The sequence below is a fragment of the Physeter macrocephalus genome, chromosome 6, assembly GCF_002837175.3.
Source record: "Physeter macrocephalus isolate SW-GA chromosome 6, ASM283717v5, whole genome shotgun sequence".
NCBI lineage: Eukaryota > Metazoa > Chordata > Mammalia > Artiodactyla > Physeteridae > Physeter > Physeter macrocephalus.
The window spans coordinates 59,668,063-59,693,318 of NC_041219.1; the positions used below are offsets into that span (position 1 = coordinate 59,668,063).

At 37.4% G+C, this 25,256-nt stretch overlaps 1 non-coding gene across 1 annotated transcript; it reads right to left on the reverse strand.

Annotated features, from left to right (window-relative positions):
- Positions 1 to 1,900: 1,900 nt before the first annotated feature.
- Positions 1,901 to 2,007, reverse strand: LOC112066373 (U6 spliceosomal RNA). Its single transcript, XR_002892594.1, has one exon. It is a non-coding gene; the product is annotated as a U6 spliceosomal RNA (small nuclear RNA).
- Between the last annotated feature and the right edge of the window lie 23,249 nt (positions 2,008 to 25,256).

Sequence of the window (25,256 nt, forward strand, 5' to 3'; positions counted from 1 at the left end):
GACTATTTTAGATTCCTGGCATAAGTGAGATCATGTAATATTTGTTCTTCTGTGTCTTTTGGCTGGAAGTTGTAGGATACTCCACAGACTCCTCATTTACCTACTACGGTACTCAATTACCACGTGGAGCCTGAAAATAAAGTGTATTTTGATGCATGGTGGATTTTTTTCATTTATTGGAAAGTTTTAGCAAGGAACTTCCCAGTTATTAAAATTCTAACCTATTCATTCAAAACATCAGTATGCCTTTTAATTCCCCAGGGAGAATTGAACCCATCGGGGTTCACATAGCTACATGTTGTAGCCCTTAGTATATTTTGGAGCTGCTATTTTTTACAAGCCTAATTTATTGCCTGTCTCTGATTTCTTAAGGTAAGCCATAATTTATCCCTAATGCATAAAATAGTAAGTGCACATTTATATACATTCAATAAATAAGCATAAAGTGAGATGAAATCATACTTGCTTAATTATTAACTGGTAGATGTTAATAGGAGTCATGTTAAAAAAACTATTTCTATCCTCTTGAGTATGGTTGCATGAAATAAACAGTTTTGTGACAATTTAAATAAAGACAGTCTTCCTCTGTAAAGTGCATTCTTATTATGTTTGTTATATGTTTTAGCAAAGCTGGATTATTGCTATTCCCAAAGTTCTCTGGATTCTCCACCCCCCGCCTTCACTCACATTGTGCCTCTGCTTATAGTCTCTTCCTATCCCTAATTTAAACATTTGATCATCTTTATTCTCTTAGGAGACTCTTAAACTTCACCTTTGAGAGCAGTCCTTCAGAGCTATCTGAGAGGCTGCCTCCTGGGCTTGAGTCCTCAGAAAGTCTGCCAAATACAATAATTCTCGACTCCCTCTGTGAGAGCATGGGAATCACAACTAACTGCTGGACAATCATCGACAGGAAGACACTGGAACTCACCAAAAAAGACACCCCACCTCCAAAGACAAAGGAGAAGCTGCAATGAGACGGTAGGAGGGGCGCAATCCCAGTAAAATCAAATCCCATAACTGCTGGGTGGGTGACTGACAAAGTGGAGAACACTTATACCACAGAAGTCCACCCACTGGAGTGCAGGTTCTGAGCCCCACGTCAGGCTTCCCAACCTGGGGTCTGGCAACGGGAGGAGGAATTCCTAGAGAATCAGAATTTGAAGCTCAGTGGGATTTGATTGCAGGACTTCAACGGGACTGGGGGAAACAGAGACTCCACTCTTGGAGGGCACACACAGAGTAGTGTGTACATCAGGACCCAGGGGAAGGGGCAGTGACCCCATAGGAGACTGAACCAGATCTACCTGCTAGTGTTGGAGGGTCTCCTGCAGAGGCCGTGGGCAGCTGTGGCTCACTGCAGGGACAAAGACGCTGGCAGCAGAAGTTCTGGGAAGTACTCCTTGGCGTGAACCCTCCTGGAGTCCACCACCAAAGAGCCTGTGGTCACCAGGGCTGGGTCACCTCAGGCCAAACAACCAACAGTAGGGAACCCAGCCCCACCCATCAGCAGACAAGCAGATTAAAGTTTTACTGAGCTCTGCCCAGCAGAGCAACGCTCAGCTCTACCCTCCACCAGTCCCTCCCATCAGGAAGCTTGCACAAGCCTCTTAGATAGGCACATCCATCAGAGGGCAGAGAGCAGAAGCGAGGAGAACTACAATCCTGCAGCCTGTGGAGCGAAAACCAGATGCACAGAAAGATAGACAAGATGAAAAGGCAGAGGAATCCGTATCACTTTAAAAATACAGTTTCCAAGGCTCCCCAGCCCAGACTTATTGAAACTAAATCTCTAGCCTTTATGCTACATAATCTATATTTTCAAATCCCTTTGTTGAGTATGATTGACATGCAGAATGCCATATATTTAATGTTCAGAAGGTAAGTATACATCTGTGGAAAAAAAAAGAAATGTTTCATGAATTTGTGTGTTCTCCTTATATAGGGGCTTTGCTAATCTTCTCTGTGTGGCTCTAATTTTAGTATATGTGCTGTTGAAGTAAACACTTCAGTCTGTATTTTTATTTTCTATTTCAAGCAAACTTTGTAATGGATTTTAAGCGACCGATTTGCTCGGCATGTATTGTGTACCATCAATTTAGATATCCTATAAATTATATTAGTTGAGTGCAATGAAATTTAGATGCACTCACCTTTCTGCCCAGGCTTGTAGATGGGCCTCTGTCTGAAAAAGACCATGTTTTCTCGAGGCCTGATTGCTACCAATCTTCTCTCTTCCTGATTGAGCGCTGCTCCTTTCACAGAGAATGTAATGAAAGCCAGTCTGGCCTGAGGAAACTAAGGAGCAAATAAATACAAGATTGCTGTCTGTGTGTTGGCGTCACTAAAAGTTTTAATTCATAACTTGTATCTATTTTTTGAATAACCAATCTTGTTTATTTCTCGTTTTGTCACTTTCTTTTCTCATCTCGTTTAAATTAGTTCTTTGCCTTTCTTAAAACTTTCCTTCTGCATTGGAATATTTCCTTTTCTCTACCTTCTTCCTGTCAACAAATTTCTGTCCTAAAATCAAATGGCGGGCTTCCCTGGTGGCGCAGTGGTTGGGGGTCCGCCTGCCGATGCGGGGGACGCGGGTTCGCGCCCCGGACCGGGAGGATCCCGCGTGCCGCGGAGCGGCTGGGCCCGTGAGCCGAGGCCGCTGCGCCTGCGCGTCCGGAGCCTGTGCTCCGCAACGGGAGAGGCCGCGGCAGTGAGAGGACCCAGTACCGCAAAAAAAAAAAAAAAAAAAAAAAAAATCAAATGGCTTTGGCTCATCCCCTTGTCACCATCTATGACTGTACTTACATCATCCCAAACTGAGGACTATATTATTCTTTTAAAATTAAAAGAAATTTACACACACGGAAAAATCGTCTGATGACTGTCTGTGGAAAGTCAGTTATATGAGTACATTTTGTACACCTGCAATATTCTTTTCCCTGTGAAATAGAATGAAGTATTTATCTCCAAGTTGATACATTTGAAGAAATCCTGTCTGGTAACATTCTCTTCAAATATTTTGGTCTGGATCTCACCATAGTTGAGGGAGACAGTCAGAACAACAGATTCTGTTTTGAAGATTGAAAAGCAATGTGTAAGCTTTACCTAAAGAGCTTTCTTGTAGAACAGAAAGAACGAGCAGAACATACGGTCTACAAAATTTAAGCAAGAACATTGAAATTGAAAGTGTCAAAGCAATGTTTAGCTACTTAGCAATTATTTTGTTAACTGAAGGATTTCGGAGTCTAAGAAAAGTGCATTTTAAAAACAATTTTATTTATTTATTTATTTATTTTAGCTGTGATGGGTCTTTGTTGCTGCGCGTGGGCTTTCTCTAGTTGCGGCGAGCGGGGGCTACTCTTCTTTGCGGTGCGCGGGCTTCTCATTGTGGTGGCTTCTTTTGTTGCGGAGCACGGGCTCTAGGCACATGGGCTTCAGTAGTTGCAGCAAGCGGGCTCTGTAGTTGTGGCTCGCGGGCTTAGTTGCTCCGCGGCATGTGGGATCTTCATGGACCAGGGCTCGAACCCGTGTCCCCTGCATTGGCAGGTGGATTCTTAACCACTGCACCACCAGGGAAGTCCCAAGTGCATTATTTTTTAATGTTAGAAATACATCAGAAGGCTGAATCTGAGGACTTGAAATTCATGAAACAGAAGGATGCCGGCCTATGAATTACATTTTGTAGCCCCAACAAAGGAAATCCCAATAACAAAGCAGCAGTTGATTAAAATCATTAGTTTTATAAAGGTTAGCGGTGTCAGCCTCTTCATACGATGCTTTCCTCCAAATTGACAGTGCAAATTTCATTTCAGATTTGCCCACTCTTAGTTCAGCTTCTTTCCTCAGCAGCCCACTGATGCCTCTTCTTCAACATAAATACAACGTTGACGCTCTTAATTACATTCTGGATATTTACCAGGCAAACATGATGGTGCCTTTCAAGTTTGGAATTTACCGTACGAATTAATATATATATATATTTTTTTTTTTTTTTTTTTTTGTGGTATGCGGGCCTCCCTCTGCCGTGGCCTCTCCCGTTGCGGAGGACAGGCTCCGGACGCGCAGGCTCAGCGGCCATGGCTCACGGGCCCAGCCGCTCCGCGGCATGTGGAATCCTCCCGGACCGGGGCGCGAACCCGGTTCCCCTGCATCGGCAGGCGGTCGCGCAACCGCTGCGCCACCAGGGAAGCCCCTGAATTAATATATTTTTGATTATATCATGAAATGGTAATATTGCTTAACAGCAAATTACTGCAATAAAAATGTAATTAAGCTTGAGCTTTCAATACCAAGCTCTATTTGGCTTCCTCATGTAATAGTAAAACCCTATGCAATCATTTGCACTTTGGGAGAATGAGAGATGTAGATAAATGAGAAAAACACCCGGAAATATTCTCATCCACATCAGGATCAAAATAGAAGCCACAGACTGTACTCACCAGATCCAGGTAGATCCAGGTACAGTGTGCTGGGAGCTCAGACATTCTCACTGGCAAGGAAAGCCTGTTGTGGAGTTTTGTAGATCCATTCAGCCGCTTTTGTCATTCTAAAAGTGTAACACTTGTAACCTCGTTGGGTATTTTCTTTGAATTTTGATCACCTCCCAGTACATGTCTATTACATGCCATTAGATGCAAAACTCAAATATCACCATCTCATTTATGAAAAATTTACATTGACACTTAGACTTAAAAGATGACACCTGTGGGTGAGTTCTTCAAGCACAAATTAAATCTCATTTCTGTAAGTTCAGTTATCACAAATGAATTTATATCTCACTACACTATTATTTCCTGGTTGAGCTCTAAATTTGTGTTGAAAACTTAGTACCCATTTCTGGTTGATAACAGTTCCATAGAGTTATTACTATGGAGCAATTTACGAGTAACGACAGAGAGTGACTTAAGGAAGTTCAGATTGAAAAAAAATGAATTATCTTGTATTTTTATAGGTAATTACTGATTTATTTTCTATATGATATATTTTTGCATGCCAAATATATTCTGAATATTCTAAATTAAGAGAAAATAAGTAACTCCGGACCTCAAATTTTTGATGTAACGAAAATAAGAAAAATAAAGATAATAACCGACACCATTTATTATTGTTGGAATTACCCTTTATTGCTCCAAATAGCTTATGAATGTAGCAAGGTACATAAAGTGACACTTATTCATTAATTTATGCAGCAAGAGAAACTGCCATCTTGAAGATATTCTTAGACTGTTCCCTTGAAATGGAGACAGAAAGTCACCTATATAAACATAAGGCAAGCTAGCACCCACTGCTGCTTGGCAGGGATGCAACACAATGTTCACTAGTTGCTTTGTTCTTACTTCCTGCCCTCCCCCCATTACTTTTTTGAGGTTGCATCTCTTTTTATTCCTTGATAAACAGAGCTCAGGGAAGTGGTGCAGCAATTTGCTTTAGAAACTTAAGAGGACTTCCGGGAGATAAAGAAACCACCTTCTTGTTCACAGTTAGGGAAACTTGTTGAGATGGATTTGTGTGGACTTAGTTAAGCCTTTATCAAGGTCTAGTGACCTGTAAAATAAAGGTCTCCTGGCAGAACACCGAAGTATTACTTTTTTTTTTTTTTTTTTTGCATTGCATTCTCTTCTTTCCATTTCCAAGAATATTGCCAAGTATTTTGTGTTAATCTCTAGGAATTTGACTCAATACGAAACACTTGAAGACGATCTCATGATTGCTGTGATTACATCGCATATCACAAAGGAATCTTCTGCTGAGCTCTTCTCTAATATTGCCCTTTTGCTGTAAATGGCAGGAAATCCATTCCACACTACCAATGGACCAACTCTTTTTTTCCCCTAAAATGCAAATTAATTATACGTGTCCTCTTTAAAACTTTTGAATTGTCCATAATTACCTACAGGATAAATCCCAAGCTCATTAGTAAGTTTCTTCTTAAGAAAGTTCTTAAGGTTTCCAACTTTAGCATCCACCAATTCCCCACAGACACTTTTTGTCTTTTTTCCATGAAAACATTAGCATTTTCTTACGTGAGCCACACACGTATATATGTGTGTTAGATGTATATACCTGTGCTAAATACTCTGCCTAGAATGTCTCTCTCCATCATGACCTTTCTGCCAGGAATATACTTCCTGCTTCATGATTCATTTCAAACTTTCATGAATACCCAGATGAAATTACTTGGTGCTGCTTTGAACTCCCGTAACTTAGGTACATATCTTTATTACAGAATTTCATGTTCCACTATAATTGTTTGTTTTTATGTTATATCTGCACTAAGCTGTGAGGATCTTAAAAGCACTGCTGGTATGTTTTATTATGGTTAACTTCCAATGGCTGGAATATTATAGGCCCTTAATGAATGCTAATGGTATTTGAAATCTTTAATAAATGCAAGCGTCTTTTGAATCCAGTCTGGCTTTTAGCCAATTTATGATGTGTTTGAAGTAACCACTTTTTCTTCAGTTTTATTGATATATAATTGTTAACACTGTATAAGTTTAAGGTGTACTACACAATATTGACATACATATATTGTGGAATGAGTATCACAATAAGTTTAGCTAGCATCTATCATCTGATATAAATACACAAAAAAAGAAAGGTTTTTTCTTTGAGATGAGAACTCTTAGGATTTATTCTCTGAACTTTCAAATATACCACACAGCAATGTTAACTATAGTCATCATGCTGAATATTACATCCCTAGTATTTATTTACCTTATAACTGGAAGCTTGTACTTTTTGACCACCTTCATCCAATTTACCTCCCCCGACTCCTGCCTCTGGTAACTACAAATCCGATCTCTTTTTCTATGAATTTGGCATTTTTTTGTTTGTTTGTTTTTAGATTTCACATATAAGTGAAATCATACGGTATTCGTCTTTCTCTGTCTGACTTTTTTTCACTTAGCATAATAATGTCCTCAAAGTCCATCCATTTTGTCACAAATGACATGGTTTCTTTCTTCTTTGGCTGAATAATGTTCCATTGTATGTATATACCACAAAGAACTAAGTACTCTTATTTATTTATTTATTTATTTTTTTAGAACTAAGTACTCTTGATCTCCAAACTTTTAAAGCAGAAACCCATTTCTTGGGGTGCTTTCTGTCCAAGAATCAGACACTGTTTTTTTGATGCAGAAAGATGCATCTTTCCAACCAATCATGCCTTCCGCTGGGTCCCACTGTTGCACATTCCAGGTAATTAAAAGGATTAAAGCTAAACTTTATCTGATATTCAGAGTGTGGTCAACTTAATGAAGTATTATTTTGGTATTTTTTTTTCTGGTTGTATTTTCACCCAGTCCTTTCTAAAAAGACAGCCTCGTACTGTATACTTCTTTACCGCAAAGGTTTTGGCCAAATCTAAAGAAAATTGTCTCTGTCACTTGACTATGTCTTCATACCTTTAACTAATATTTCTCTACATCACAGATGAGAAACAGTTTCAGATCGGTGATCACTTATGTTATCCCTTATGAAAAGCAACACCAAAAATCTACTTCTGTCCATGTTTTTCCTTTACTGGTTCCATGAAGTTTCTTTGCCCCTTTGTCATAACACTCACTCAAAGGTGTGACCCTAAAATAATCACTTAATATTTGAAGGATATTCAAATAGTCAGTTATGTATTTACATTTAGAACATCTTTGTTAATCAAGATGCAGAACATAAAGCACACCAGCGGTGGGCATATCTGGAAGTCAAAGGTTTTCTCAGACTTTAGTAACATGTTACAGTTTGGAAGTCTAAATCTAACATCAACAACAGGAAATTTAATGCAAGGAATTTCAAAGACACAAATTAATCGCTGTACATGTTTAAATTTGTTAAGTGGGGGAAGAAACTTGCATAACACTCCTTTTGAATAAGGTGAATTGAGTTTATATTTACACACAAACATGTAATCTGATTTATCTGATTAGGTGGAGATAATCATAATTGTTAAACATGTGAATACATACTCCTCTGATAAATATATATATACTACTTTAAGTTCACCAAATTGACTCACCCATATGAGAATTCTCTATATTGTCAATTAGCAAATAAAATTTTTTGTATCTACTCTTAGAATTTTCTATCTGGGGCTCATGTTTGGAATTTATTTTGGTTTATATTCTCTTTCCATGGAATTGTAATACTTAGAGAATGATTCTCTTAATATTATTTACACTTGTTTCTGATTGTAATTCAGTTGCATCTGACTGAGAGTGATTGTGCTGATTGCTGTGAGGTGTCCCCATAGGACTTGCAAAGTGAATTTTGCACAATAGACATCGTGTGTGTGTACTTGTGTGTGTGTGTGTACGTGTGTGTGTGTGTGCATTCGTGTATCTCCTTAACACACCCTCAAAATTTGGAAAAGTCATCTAGCTTTTTACGTGTTAAATTAAATGAGAAATAAATAGTACTAATGACAGAAATATATATGTACACAAGAACACAGACACACACGTTTTTTAGGGTAAATCCCATGAATATGAATGTTATTTCCATAGAGAATGCAGAACAATTGTTTCTGATTCTGTTCATTGCATGAGGAAATCCCCTTCTAAGGTGGGAAAAGATTTTGCCATTTACTAGAAAGGAAGGATTTCGTTAGTAAAGTTAGGGGTGTGGAGAAAGTGGATAAGATGATGGCTTGGGTTTTCCATCAGGCAAAATTGGTGTAACACTTCCAGCATATGGAAACCGCCCCCCTTTTCGATTCACATAAACACCAGCGTACATTTCCTCATCCTGTAAAGCAGAGATATATTTCATCCTGAACTATAAAAGTGTAATGTTGGGATAAGGCCTCCTAACAGTTACTAGTAAGAAGAGGTTCAAACAAAATCTAAATTAATGTACTTAATTTCAAAATCATTGCTCTAGTCAAAAATGCATTTCGGATGCCTTTTATGGAAAATGTTTTCAAAATATATCGCCACTTTCCTTTATGAAATCAGAAAAACAAGTCCAGTAACTATCAAGCTGAAATATAAATAAGACATAAATCCAAGTCTCTGTATCTTGTGAATATATTACAGTAATATTTTTTGTGCTTTGCTTTCCACTTAATATTCACACATTTAATATATAAAAACATTTTATATCCAGATAATTTTGTCTACAAAGAAAAATGATTGAAGATTATATAGGCAATGTATACTCTTAAAAAGTAAATAGGTAGTACTTACTGGTGAAAAGTAAAAATAAAAAAGAGAAGTCAAGTTTGGAGTATAACTTTTGTTCTGTCCTATATCCTTCTCATCTTTCAGGCTTCACTTTCTTTAAGGTATGGTTTCTTAGGTAGTATTTATAATTTTTAATATTAAGAAGATAGAAAATTTCTGGAAAGAACCCTAATCATTTTGCAACCTTTGGTGATAATCACTTTGATGATAGAGATATTGCTTTGCACAACATTCAGTGTTATGCAATTGTTTCCTCTTGGATAAAGGCTAAAGGGCAAAGGGAAAATGTGCCTGGAATTGATCATGGGTTGTGTAATGAATGAGAGCGTGTCCTTCCCTCTGCGGAACATGTTCTTGACGAGAATTCTACCCACACCCCCAGCGGGAAGACACATCCTGCAGCAGATGGTAAGCAATGCACCTCTGTCTTCTCCCTTCAAACCCCTCTTTGTGTGAACATCCACAGGAGTATGTACCTGGGTGGGGCTGTGGAGCGGGGGAGCAAGCTCACAGTGTTCTCTTTGGAATTACCTTTACCTAAAAGAATAAGGTTTCTGTAAACTTGTTTTGATTTTGGCATCAAAGTTGTCACAGCAAGTTATAAAAATTTCCAGAATCTTTTTGCCAGCAGAGGCCGACTTACTCTTCCAGGCATCGTGAGGTTGGGAACGAACGCACCCTGCTGGGAAAGCACTGCAGCAAATGCCACCCCTTTGCATCAAAAGTTATAATTTTGTTGTAGCCAAAAGGAACTACATTTACTCACCCTGTATTTTAAATATTAGTATATTAAGAATGTAGTTTGTGTGTAGAATTTGCCTTCCTTTCCCTGGATGGAACCTCACAGCCTGCTTTTGGATTCTGGTTCTATGACTTACCAGACAAATGGCCTCGGATGAGGCACGTAAATGCCCTGTGCTTCTCTTTCTTTGTCTATGAATGGAAATAATTATAATAGCAATGATTTATAAGTTTATTGTGGGGATTAAATAAATTAATATATTTAAAGTGATTAGCACAGTGCCTGACACGTAGAAGACACTGGATATGTCCCTTTTGAGATGGAATATTATACACACACACACACACACACACACACACACACACACACACACACACATACACACACACAGCCCAAAGTCCCAGTCATGGAGAGCGTTACTGTGAGCAATGGATGATTCCTGTCAGCCAGGCATCTGCACCGGCCCCTCTCCAAATGATTTCCCATGATTAGTAATTAGAAAGAACTTTAAAAAGGAGATATCGTCGGTTCTATATGAAGATAAGATAGGAAAACAGAAGCAAGGAATTGGGGAAAAAATGAATGATAAAGAAAACTTTACCAGCTGTAAGTAAAAGAACGCCTAACTAACGGATTTTAAAATACCAAACATTTATTATCTCATTTGGCACAAATTCTGAGGAAGGTGGTAACAGCATTAGTTCAGCAGCTCACCAATGCCATCAAGAAGTTTCTTCCATTCTTTCTGCTCTACTTCTTTCGTATATCAGTATTATTTGTCTTTTTGGCCACAGTTGGGCTCCTAAAGCACCAAATATTATTTCTTCGCAACAATATCCCAATATGGAAGAAAAGGAGTCAGTAAGAAAAGAATATTTGCTCCTGAATCTCTCTCTCTCTCTGTCACCCTGTCTACCAGGGAGCAAAATCACTCTGGATGCTGTACCAGGAGACACACACCTGTATAGGTCCTTCGTCAGATTTGGTTTATATTTCTCATTGTTAGACCAAAGTAGTGATCTGGGGCGTGTCCTTTAGAAATTTTCCTCCAAGTCTGAAGTACTTGAAACCCCAGTTACCGGGAATCTTGGTGGCTGCTGGCTCTGATGAATTCAGCTCTGAGAATTTCCCTCATTATCAGAAAGACTTTTCACCCAAGTTCCCTCCTCTTCCTTAGAGGCAGCCTGGTATCCAAGGACGGGGGTTGTGATGGTATAGAGACCGGGTTCCCTTGCCTTAAGGTAGGAGAGCCCTAAAAGACCACTCCAGCCCCACAGCTCACCATGCACTGTAACTTTTATCGGGACCCATTGCAGTTCAACTCCTCTTGTCTGTACAATCCCGACGCCTCTATCCTCCATCGGTGTTGATCTTTGAAGTTGTCCCAGTAAATCCCTTACACACACTTCTCCATCCCAGAGTCTGTGTTTCAGGGAAACTGACCTGTGAACACCAGTCACTGTCAGAGGAGACTGTGATAATGTGATTGACTTAAAAAATTATGCTCTATCCAAAAGCACCCTGAGGCCAGAGCAAAACACAAGTTTTCATCTTACTTCACTGGTTTCTCCTTCATAGCCTCCTTTATTTATTCTTCCTCGACCTGCCCTTACCCCACATTTTAATGTTGAGTGCCTCAAAGTCCTTGATTTTCCTCTCTATGTAGACTCACTGCCTTAGAGATCTCTTCCCATCCATGGTCTATGCTAACATGTCCCCGTTTTTTTTTTTTAACCCCGAGCTCTCTCCCAAATTTCTGTACTGATGGCTCAACTTCCAACCTGTTATCTCCATTTGAGTATATAAAATCATAAACTCTCTATGTCCAAAGATGAATTCCTAATCTCCTACTCAAGCCTACTGCAACCTCAGCAGCTCAGGTGATGGCAATTCTATTTTTCAGTAGCTCAGACCGTACTGAGCACGGGAATAATCTCTGCTCACTTTTTGTCATTCCTTACATCCAATTCATGAGGAAATTCTACTGGTTTTACCTTCAACATATACCTAGAATCTGATAATTTCTTCCTATCTCCACTGCTACAACCCTGGTCCAAGCCACCATCATTTTTTGCCTGGATTCCTGCAACAGCTGTTACCAGGTCTCCTACAGCCTGCTCTCAACAGAGCAGCCAGGTGATCAGTTTCAAACATAACCAGACCAGGTCACTCCTCTGTCCAAAATCCCGCAAAAAAGTGTGATTACTATATTGTAAGAACATGATAGATGGAATGAGCTATTCCCATGTCCAAGTACTTCTGTGTGGAGAGGGAAGAGGGGCAAGTGCCATACCAAGTTTTGCTTTGCTAACGCTAGCCTCATCCAAATCAGAGCTATACATCCTCCATGAACTATTCTATGGTGGTCTAGTTTACTAAGGACATCTTCTTAAACACACACACACACACACACACACACACACACACACACACACAATTATATCAAAGCTTCGCATTTCCCATTCAACACTTCTAAACTGGAGTATCCCTTCTGTCCCATTGTCTATTAAAATTTGGACCAGGGAAATGACTTTGGTTTTCTGCCCAAAATAAACTGGGGAGATGTTTTAATGAAAAGGGAAAGTAACAAGCTATATTGTTTGTCTACAGTTTTCTCTTCTTCAGAAGATATTTTGATCTCAGTTCTCTGATACCTTCTGTTCTCACTGTGACACTGAAAAATTTTGCAAGTGTAAACATTATATCCCAGACTTTCTCTGTGCCTTGAAGAACAGCAAGTAGCTGACTTTGCCATGCCCTTCTTTTCTCATTAGAATCCGAGGGACAATTTTATTATATGAGTAAGCTAACTATTGGATACATGTCGAGTAAAATAAGGACTGAGAATTGGTTATTTACTTAGGCATAAAAAGGAAGTTTCCCACCAAGAGACATTATTTACCGCAAAGTGAATTTCCTTCATTTTTCTTGAATCTTTAGCACAAAATGTACTAGAAGAGTCACATTTTCCTTGAGTGGAATCCTTGAATATTTATAGAGTCTGAGGTGTTTTTTTAAAAGATATGAGTACTGATTATCTATACATGTGACATGATATTTTGGTAAACTAGGTATAAAGGAATTGTTAACACAGTGAAATAAATTTTTGTGCACCACACATGGGCTGACACAAGCAGTTTATCTAGGATGAATCAATTAATAAACACTTATTAAGGGCCCAGTTGTAGTTTAGGCACCATTGGCAGTGTACATTGGGTAGAGAGACTTCAAGAATAAATAAGTCTAACCATCTTCTATTAAGATACTCTATTCTTAATTTGTTGAATACCTATAGATGCTAGGACACTCTGTTTCCAATTTTTTGAACTCCACAACTGGAGAATTTATCTCTAGCTTTTTCCCGTCTGTATCAGAGTCTCAGCAGAGTCAGAAGCCTGTACTGAAATCGGTAGAGAAATCATTTCATTTCCATCCCTGTTTCCTCCAGTTTCTTCCTGCTTCCACCTTCTCAATATTAACTCATTGCTGTAACGTAGTGTTAGGTTAAGCCAAAGACAGACATTGAGCACTGCTCTTCAGGAGTAAGTGGTAAGCTTAGAACCATAAAATAATTTTTAGATGAATAAAATGTCCTTGGAATCATCAAACTGTTAGTCTCTGTTTTTGACCAATACCCTTTCCTCTGATAGCCCCTTAGGCTTATTATTAGAACCACTCTCTACACGCCATTCCTCATACTCATAAGTCACTAGTTTCCAAACAATTGAAACTCACCAGCTTTCACTCATCAGTGTTCAAGATAAACAGCACCACAAGGCAGACTGTTTATAAGTCAAAGCAACTGATTCTTTATTCCCAAGGCTGATGAATCTAAAGTCATTAAACTTCTCTAAAATATTTTCCTTTTTCCAAATGTGAAATTCTTATGCTGAGTAAATGACTCTATTCATCTTAACTTTAATCAAGGTACATGACTGTTAACAAACATATATGTTTTGCACTATTCTTTTAAGTCACCTTGGAAACTAGAATGTTTTTATGATATCTCTTTCCCCAGACATAATTTTGTCTGATTAACATACCCCCAAATAATTTCATCTGATTAACATGGTTAATGGGCCCTTATTCCAGAAAATTCAGATGCGAATCCAACAATATTGAGTGCTTGCTATGTATCAGCAAGGCAATAGTGTTAGGTTCCAGAGATAGCAAGATGAATAACACACAGTTCTTTAAAGGAGTTTACTTCTAGTAGAGAAGGGAGGAAAAGAAGAGAGGAAAGAGGGAGGGAGGGTGGGAAAGGGCAGGGAGACAGGGAGTTAGGATGAAGGAATGGAGGACTGTTGAAGAGGGAGGATGTTAGCTGAGTTCTTAATAATTAACAGACAGAGTGCTAGGTGCTGATATTGACAATATCTCATGTAATCCTCAGAAAATACAAATTTGGATTCATTATTTATTCTTATTTTACAGATAAGAAAAACACAGTATCAGAAAAAAACACTAATTTTCATAGGGTCACCCAAAGAGTAAGTGGTTGGGAAGAATTTCTTTCAATAATCAAATTAAGTGGATCTAAAGATGTTTATACATAAGAATATGAAAGGACCTGGATTTATGTACTATGCTCTAAATTCTCCGTATGTTTCTGCTGCATAAAGGGATGTATGATAGAAAGCAGATATTACATCATCATCACTTGACAGATTCAATGCTATTTAGGTCATTGTTGTTTACTGCTGGGACTACCTCTCTTCACTTGTTTATTCAGTACATGTTTATTGAGTATCTACTAATCTGCTGGAATTATGGTAGATGGTGGGAATTAAGAGGTGAATACAAGTCGTTGGAGTTGTTCTATCAGGAAAGGCAGAGGCTAAATAACTAATTGCACAATTAATTATTTCATTACAATGATGGTAAATGTTACAGAGGAGAAAGAACTATAGGGCACCATGAAAATGTGTGTTGGTGTGGGGAAGGGGGAACTTAGTGTCCCGGTGATGTTTATTAGAACCAGGTCCTAGTCCTTAACAGGTGAATAAGGCCACTTCTTTTCCTAGAATAGATCACTGTCCACTCAGCAAGATATGTAAATGTAAATTGCAATGCCATGTGCTACAAAGACTATCCTATATTGAAACTATGAGCAATGCTCAATGGAATCACATTAAAATGACAAATGGGAAGTTGAAAAGAATTTAGTAAGGAGGTTTTGAGTTGGAAACATTAACATGATTATGGATTTTCCAGGTAGTGTAGAAACTGAAGTAATAGCTTAGGGAAGAAAATTATAAAAGAATAATCAAATATTGCATGTGGTTTAAAAATAATAGTAGGTTCTGTTTTGTTGGAGAAAAGACAGTGTATGAAATGACATTCAATAAGCCTATTGGAAAACATTGTGATTAGCTTGTGAAAAGTCTTTTTCTTGTCCCAAGGAGTGTGAATGTTAGTTTGAAGAGTAATGAACGTAATAACTCTGTACTGCCTGGAAAACAGAAAGGAGTGGGAGTGAAATAGTGGAAAGAGAACCATACATAATCATGTGCTTGATATTTACTGTCAGAGGCACAAAGAAAGAGCCAGAAAGAAATTTGGACTGGCCTCTGGCAAAATAGGCTGTGAGAAGGCTTGTTTGAAAATATAACTCAGGCCAAAGCAAAACAATGTATTTCCATTAAATGTATCATCACTGTTATCACTGTGATATTAGAAAGTGGTAGGAAGTCTGATATATAAAATTATATGAAATAATGTGGCAAGAGTCATATATAAATGTATCCTTTTAAATATCATCATGGTCATACAGTGAGTCTGCTCAAAAACCACCCCAATGGCAGTATGTCTTCAAGAAATACATATTTTTTTACTCCAGTTGTTAGAATTTGAGACAGTTTTGATTTAGGGATGAAGAAGAGGAAGAGGGTGAGATTGACATTAATGGTGAATGCTACTGCAATTCTCTGCGAGACAAGGAAGACAAAATGAATATATAGATGAAGTGATAATTTAAGTTTGGTATATATTAATTAAGAGCTGACTGCAGTACTCCAAAGAGGTGATACCCAGTAGAGGGTTGAAATAGTAAATCTGGTGCTCTGAAAAATGTTGGAGATATGGATATCAATTTGGGAACCATTACACCATACAGATGGTATTTAATATCCTGGACATTGCTAAAATTATACAGGAAAACCATTTACAAAGGGAAAGATGATAGCCAATAGTAAGAGAAAGACAGGTGAATATCTGGCTACTCTGCTATTTCAGATGGATGATATTGATCAGACATGGGGCAATATTGGTTTATTTCCCTAGCACCATTGAGCTGAATCTGAAAGAATGCCTTGAAATGCTGTTTTGACATTTACATGTTACATGTTTTCTCTAAACAACAAGAAAATGTTTTCTTGATTTTCCCAGCTGCATGATGAATGATAGTCCATTTTAAGGGACAGACATTTAAAATCTATTTCAGAGTTCCTGAGAACATCTGAACTTCTAGTTCACCTCTCTGAAATGTTTAAGTCAACACTGCAAATCAGAGTATTGCCCAAGACCAGTAATGTATAGGCATTGAATTATGTTTTAAAATAAAACTGTTCAGTTCCTAATGCTGCAATCCACTGAAAAGGAAATCACCTTTTCCTCAGAAAGGAACAACCTGCTTGACAAGTAAAATTATCCTTCTTGTTCTCAGATGTTTATCTCCGGCATCATTGGCCGATTGTTAGAGTTGCCAAGAAATTTCTAATCACACAATGCCCGCCTGTAGATGAGTGATTTTTTAAAAACAAGTAGTGGGGGAGAAACAGATGGAAAATAAAGGGCCAAGTGAATACGTATGATGTGACTGGGTTTACAGAGGTATGTTTTTTCAATGTTGAAAATAAAATTAACTGTGTCAAAGATAGGATTTTATCCAACATCATTTACGGTCAGTTTTTATCCTTCCATTTGCAAATGAGTCCTACCAAATGCCAGCACCATACAGTAGTCCTACATCTTCAGTTCCATGACTCTTTTCTTTAGTAGAGAAAATATTAAAAGCTTGAGATGAGGAGGGGGAAGGATGTGTAACAATGATAAAAACTATAGTGTAGCATTCATAATTATCTAATTCATCACTGAAATTTCTGTCACCGTCCTTGGAGAAACATGGCCTTAACAAAACATTTAAACTCCAGCTAGAACTATCCATTAAACACAGCGATTTATTCATTGGTTCAATAAATATTTATTAATATGTGTTTTAGTTCCTATGATTGGGTAGAAACAAAAAATAATAATACATGGTTTATTTTCTTCAAGAATATGTCGATATAGTTGGTGAAATAAACACAGAATCAACTCCAGACCATGTAAATGCAGTAATACAGAAGCATACATTTCAGGAAGTTTTCTACCTGAAGGAGGGCAGGATCAGAGAGAATTCCACCAAAGAGGTGACACCTGAGACTCTTAATAATCAGATGTTGTACTCCATACTCAGGACCGCTGTTACTTTTTTTTTTTTTTTAACTCTTTATTTTACATTGGAGTATAGTTGATTAACAATGTTGTGTTAGTTGTAGGTAAACAGCAAAGTGATTCAATTGTACATATACATTTATCTATTCCTTTCCAAATCTTTTCCCATTGAGGTTATTACAGAATATTGAGCAGAGTTCCCTGTGCTATACAGTAGGTCCTTGTTGTTTATCCATTTTAAATACAGCGGTGTGTACATGTCAGTCCCAAACTCCCTAACTCTTTAACTTGAATAGGCCGAATGAGACAGCAATAACTGAAACTTGGATGAAGCTAGGTTGTGAAACTGTGAAACTGTGGGATCCCCCCGCCAACATTTGAATTCAAAACCTGGATGTTAGTTATGAGTGATGAAGTATGATTTTCTCTTTCCTTCCTAGAATAAAGAGGGGTAAAATTTCACTAATCTGGGCTTTTGGATTCCTCTGAACAGTGGAACTCTCCCTCCTTCTTTTTTTTTTTTTCAAATTGTATTTTTACTTATTTATTTTTGGCTGTGTTGGGTCTTCGTTTCTATGCGAGGGCTTTCTCCAGTTGCGGCGAGCGGGGGCCACTCTTCACCGCAGTGCGCGGGCCTCTCACTGTTGTGGCCTCTCCCGTTGCAGAGCACAAGGTCCAGACGCGCAGGCTCAGCAGCCGTGGCTCACGGGCCCAGTTGCTTCGCGGCATGTGGGACCTTCCCAGACCAGGGCTCGAACCCGTGTCACCTGCATTGGCAGGCAGACTCCCAGCCACTGCGCCACCAGGGAAGCCCTACCTATCTTCTTAAACAATCGGTCCATGGCTGAAACAAGCTAATATTTTGAATCAGCTAGTTTTTGCCTCATCCTGTCTATAAGAATACCCAGTCTTGAAAATGCCTTTGCAACATGCAATTGAACAAAAAACATTAGCCCAGGGAATTCCCTGGTGGTCCAGTGGTTAGGACTCCGTGCTTCCACTGCAAGGGGTGCAGGTTTGATCCCTGGTTGGGGAGCTAAGATCCCGCACAGGGCACAGCCAAAAAAAAAAAAAAAGTAGCCCAAAATAGATTAAATTACTTCCTCTTTCAATATTAAGTCCAATCACATTCACTTTCCTCTGTATTACAACGCCTGGGACTACTGACTTTTTCTGCTTAATGAGTATTATCAAGATTAAACATGAGGCTGGTGGGGCTGAGCAGGGGGGAGTTGACCTTGCATGGAGCCAGTGTAACTGATGGAGGTCAAGATTCTAAATAAGCAAAGGGTGTCAGTTTGAGGTTGTGGAGAACTGACACTCTTTGCTTTATATGGATTTCATTTACACAGTTTTAGAATAGAACTTGCTTTTGTTTTTTTCAAGACCCAATTTACAATAACAAAGTCTGAACTCAACAAAATTCTCTAAGAAAAGCAAATGGATTTTAAAAATAAGTTTGCCCCAATACAGACCTAGTGGACTTATTTCAATTCCTCAAAGGCAAATATCTTTCACATCACAAGACTTTTACCCATGCTATGCCCTATAATGAAGGTGCTTTCATCCCTCACTGCCTAGAAAACATCTACATTCCACCTCATATGTAAAATAATATATTGTTAAACTAGATCTGCAGACTAGCATAATCCCTCACCACTACATTTTTTATCACCCATGGCACCACCTATGATTTCTTCTTCATATTGCATTGTATTTGAAATTGATGATGCAGTATTTGTCTTCTCTACTTAAATATGACCTCCATGAGGGAAGACACTAAAAATCTATATTTTCTTTTGACTGTATTTTCTGTACCTAGGACCATATAGCATATGGTAGTTGCTCAATAAACATTTTTCAACGAATAAATTATATTATGGCAGAACTGACCAAGCATCATTTATTCAATTAATAATTGTGAATTTTATTTATTTATTTTTATAATTACTTTACCTTCTTTGATGAGAATAGGTTTAGGGAACCAAAAAGAGAAGCAGGGAGACCACTAAGAAGGCTGTAAGGGGAATACACATCCAGGTGATGGTAGCTTTGTACTAGGATGGTAACTGGGAAGACTGAGTGAAGAGGAGATATTTAGAATATGTTATGAAAGTAAATAACCTGGAGTTGCTGTGAAGAATGAAAGAAATTGAGGAATGAAGAACGAATCCTTTATTTTTGCTAGTGCTATTGAATGAATAGTTAAAACAATTTCTGAGATGGAGTGTGAATGAGCAGAGAATTAAGAGTTCTACTTTACACATGTTGTGTATAAAATACAAATGCTTTTTTTTTTTTTCCAGATATAATGTACAGATGTCAAGTAAGCAACTGGATAAACTGGTCTGGAGTGCAGGGGAAGGATGGGAGCTGAAGATATAAATTTGTAAAATGTGTGCCTCACTTGCATATGGTTAATATTCATATCAAATATTGGCCCAGCTGAGCCAGATTCTTTAAATAAAATTAAATATTTTAAATTAAAAAAATTAAAATATAAAATTATTTTAGGCTAATATTTTCTCTTATTGGAAAAATATAGGGGTTTTTTTGAGCCTATTAGGGCTTAAGAACACTAATATTTATATATCTCAGAGGACTATATACTATGCTTTGACCGTAAGAATCTGTACCTCCCGTATTCTTTTCAGATCATATTAAATAAAAAAATACTGTAGATCATCAGATATGTTCCAAGAACTGGCCAGAATTCTTGAAGCACAAAGATAAATTACAACATGATCCCAGTCTGTATTAACATGAAAATATGAGCCATTGTGTTTTTTGTTATTGCAGTTACATAATCTTCTTGTGTTATTGTAGCAACTCCCATTATATAACCAAAGTACCATGCTCTAAGCACAGTGTTGTCTTAATAAATGTTCTAATCAAATTGAATTACATGTTAACAAAACTCACTAACATTTTTGTTGTATATTCAATTCTACCTCTTCTCCTGCCCAGGTCAACCAATATAAACTCATGGATGAATTACATCTAGAAGTGATCAGTCCTATCCTAAATAGTTAAATGAGTAACACGAGATTTTTAAGCCAAAATTTCATTTTGATGGGTCTATTTTTTTTCAATCTGCTTGCAAGACTGTCAGTCTACACTACAACTGTACTAGCATGTTCCAGAAGTAACCTCAAGAGGAAAATAATCCTGTTAGATTATGTATTGATGAATAGTTCAATATAAATTTTGCCAGAATGATATATTAAGTTTAGGCAAATAAACATACACAGGTTATCATAAGAAATTAACTTAACAACTATTTTAGGATTAATTTATCCTGGAGGATCCATAATAAGTTATTTTTATATGGAGATGAATGTGTGAACTTTTAGCTTCAATATTTTGATAGTGAAGAATGCTGGTGTGTCGGCAAAGTACATCAAAATAAAAGGTATAATTGAGCAAAGTAAAGATATTTTATGAACAGTATATACCATGAAGACTTACTTGCTTGGTATTTAATACTGGCATTCTAAGAGATAATTAACTCCAGGTGCTTCTTCTACACAGAAGAACTATCTATCAGGACTTCTAACCTAAACACAATTAATTGGATGAAGAATTATTGAATATTACAAAAAAGTTACACAATAAATATTCTCCATATTTTCTTGAGATCCATTTTTATTGGATCATTCTTATCTGGAGAGTAGGAACTTGAGAAGCTCAGAGCAATTATCCCAGAAGACCCAAGCTAAATCTCTACATCTTGTACACTATGGTTATAACAAATCCCTTTTACTTACATAAAATATCTTTGTCTTTAAACCTGTAAATCTATAAATCTATATGAATCAAACCAATACAAGTTAAGAAAATTACTGGTCAGACTTGTAACAAATTATTGAGGCCAACTGTATGTAGAAGTGGACTGTATCAGTCAAGTTTTTCCAGCTAATGTGAACAGTAAAGGAATTTTTTGAAAGGTTGTTAAGGAACTTTTCTTTTCTTGATGTTCCTTTTGCTCACAGTGAAGCCCACAGGTCATAAGAATCTTCACCAGTTGTGTGGTCTTCAGTTCATAACCTGAGGAATCTGATTCATTGATGGTTCTACTTGAATGGGGAGTTGCACCAGCCTCGTGTTTAATATAACTACTGCACCGTGGTACATGGAGGGGTTCCATGAGATCATCATGGTTCCATGCATACTCCTGCCCTCATTGTTTATCAGTAAATCTATTGTTTCTTGAGAGTGTGTATGTGTTATACCAGAGGCATAAACAAGGGAATTCCAAATGGCCAGATAACAGCTTTCAATTCAGTGAAATTCGTAAGTGAATAATAAAAATATATTTCACTTCTGGATTCTAAAGCATCTAAACCAGAAAGGCCCATATTCCTGAAAATGGAAAATAAGTACTTTGCAATAGCCACTGCCAAATGTACGCGTTGGCTCCCAGAGTCATGTATTCCATCTCTGGAAGGAAGAGGAGCAAGCCCTTCAATATAACTCATTCCTAAACCTCCATCCCCCAATATATCTTTTTCTAAATCAATAATCATCTTGCAACACATTTGTTAAGCTTCATAAAATGGTGTAAATCCTTATCGCGGGCCATTTGGTGGATGTTTTCATATACTTAGGTAATTTTCCCACATATGTGTTTCGCTTCGAAGAATTTCGAAAACTCCATTCCCAGATTATCTTGACACCAAGAAACAGCTAAGTGATGTAGGTTCAATCAATCCCATGCATTGTTATGAGACTTGGAATCAGAAGTGAGTGAAATGAGGAGGTGGGGTGGGGGGGAAAGTGTGAGTGTAAGTGGGAACTTCTAATTCATTGAACATAAGATAAGAAGAACTTTTTCCATCTAGTCCAGTGTGTTCATTCCACCAATCAGGAAGCCAAGGGTGGGGATTCTGATCATTGCCAGGCATTATCAATTATAACCAGACACCTGGGAACTGGATAAATAAAGAGGAGACAGATCTGGGCTCCGTCATTTCTACTATGAAGCCAACTTGGATCAAATCTCCAGTTGTCCTTGATACTCACAATTCTCCACTCTTACCTCAGGTATTATTAAAGAGGTAGTATGCAATATTTTAGAAAATATTTTGGTATTTTTATTTCCCAGAGCTCAGGTGCTTTAGTATTCAAGCAACAAATGTTTGGGAAAGCTAGGAGGAAGATTACAGGTACGTGTTCTCCATCCTAACTGAGGAGGGAACCAATGGAAATCATGTAAATATGGATGGATCAAAATTCAGCAGTCCACATCAAACACTGATGAAAAAAATAATTAAATAATCTCCTGTTCACCATTTATGAAGTGCCCATTGAGAGCAAGTATTTGGGGATCACATTGCACTGCTACAGTATAATACTGGGCTGACTACTTCTGAGAGTACTTGGAAAATTAAAGAAAAGGAATAACAAGTCCAGAACTCTAAATCAAGTCTTCTTTTTATTTTATTTTAATTTTTTTACTGAAGTATAGTTGACTTACAATGTTGTGGCAATCTCTGCTGTACAGCAAAGTGACTCAGTTATACACAGAGACATTCTTTTTAAATATTTTTTTCTATTATGGTTTATCACAGGATATTGAATATAGTTCTCTGTGCTATACAGTAGGACCTTGTTGTTTATCCATTCCAAATATAACAGTTTGCATCTATCAATCCCAAACTCCCAGTCCATCCCTCTCCTTCCGACCTACCTTGGCAACCACAAGTCTGTTCTCTATGTCTATGAGTTGGTTTCTGTTTTGTAGATAGGTTCATTTGTGTCTTATTTTAGAGTTCACATATAAGTGATATCATATGGTATTTGTCTTTCTCAGTCTGACTTACTTCACTTAGTATGATAATCTCTAATTGCATCCATGTTGCTGCAAATGGCTAAATCAATTTAATCCCTAAATCCCTAATGATGTAGTGAATTAACTTCTCTCCTATGCATTCAGAATGGTGCTATGTATGTGCCATCCTTGAAAGTACTGAGAAAATAATCACATAAATCATTCTCTCTGGGACTTAATCCTCTCATAGAACTCAGTCGAGGAAGGATGCTCTAAAGTCTTGGCTCAAAATAAGCACTGAAGATGACAACGTAGGAGGTTCCTGAATTTCCCTCCTTTCACTGATGCAAGAAATATACAGGTGATTGTCAATCAACTCCCTCTAAGAAAAATCCAGAAACTAGTTGAGTAACTCCTACACATAATATAGGGAATTATCAACATAGTTGAATACATTAATTAATATAAATTATTGAACATTTTTGGTTCGGTGCTTACAGACAAACAGGAATTTGTGTACGAGATAATTAATATGATTTGTCTGTTCATTAAGGACATTTTACACTTTATTAAGATGGTAATATGGGGCTTCCCTGGTGGCGCAGCGGTTGCGCGTCCGCCTGCCGATGCAGGGGAACCGGGTTCGCGTCCCGGTCTGGGAGGATCCCACATGCCGCGGAGCGGCTGGGGCCTGAGCTCCGCAACGGGCGACGCCACAGCAGGGGGAGGCCCGCATACCACAAAAAAAAAAAAAAAAAAAAAAAAAAAAAAGATGGTAATATAATATAGACATTGTTCTATATTAACAATATAATATAGTTATATTGTAATATAATATAGACACTATTCCATTTAATATACTTATAAGAGTTGAATGTATTTTTATTTTGAGTTAAATTTATCACCTATTTGTATATTTATATATTTTATGTGTGTAATTGCATATGTGGAAATGTGTTAATAAATCCTTTACTGCAAAGTTTCACATAAATGGTACACAGGAGTAGAATTAGAATTTTTCCTTTTTCCTGTAAAAGGACTATTTATCTGTGCCCAAATAATAGATGCTCTTTTTGTTGACCAACTTATGCTGTTAAACTTGCTCTTGATGTATTTTAACAAAAATTTCCTATTAGTCTTTGCGTCTTGTTGAAATGTGTTTCTAAAACTCAGTGTTCTATTTATATCTCATTTCCTTTGGCAATAGTCAATTTTGCCTTTCTCATATTTAGGTCCCATATTAGGAATAACAGAACCGTTAAGATATCTTGTTTTGTATAATCAGTTTTGGGGTCTTGGAAAGGCCCCCTGGCAACACATTTGCTCCTTTATTTTATTCACAGAAATAAGGTAAGAAAAATAAAAAAGTTTGTCAGTCTCAAAATTTGATTATTTCACACTAATGTGAGAAGAGTTTTGATTACCAAAATTAAATTAGAAGAACTGATAAATCTGGAAGAATGTATATCTTCCTAGATTTATTATTATAAATTAGGTAACATAATATAAATATGTTATAATGATTGTGTACTTTTAAGATTAAAAAGGGATAGTCATGTTTCAGCACAAAGAGGGGTATAATAATTATTTACAAAAAGATTTTGCTTCTACATTTCTAGATTTGAACCCTCTTGTCAACTGAGGGCACTTGGAGTTATATTAAAGTCTTCAATTATTTGTCTCTTCTTCACCACTGCAACATGCTGAACCCCGGAGAGCTCCTTCCTCTGCTTAAAAAAGAAAATCCTTCATGGATTAATCTCTGTTAGAAAATTATCTGTACTTTTGTAAATTCCCTTGTATAATCCTGATTTAATTTTGTTTTACAATAGTTTACACCTAAAAACAAAAACTTGAAATTATCAAGCAGGCCATACAATTACAGATTCAAACTCAATCATGGAATATGAACCTCTCCCCGAATTTAAATCATTCCATATGACTGAGTCAATTTTCTTCATCTGGGCCTTCCAGGTAAAAAGAGATAAAGGTCAACATTTAAGCAAATAGTAATCACGTTCCGGTATGCTTGGTCATTGCTTGTTTTGAGAGCTACCTTTCACTGAGAATGTCATGAAATAACTTTGTAAGGGTTTACTTTTTACTTAAAAACTTCACTGTTCCTATC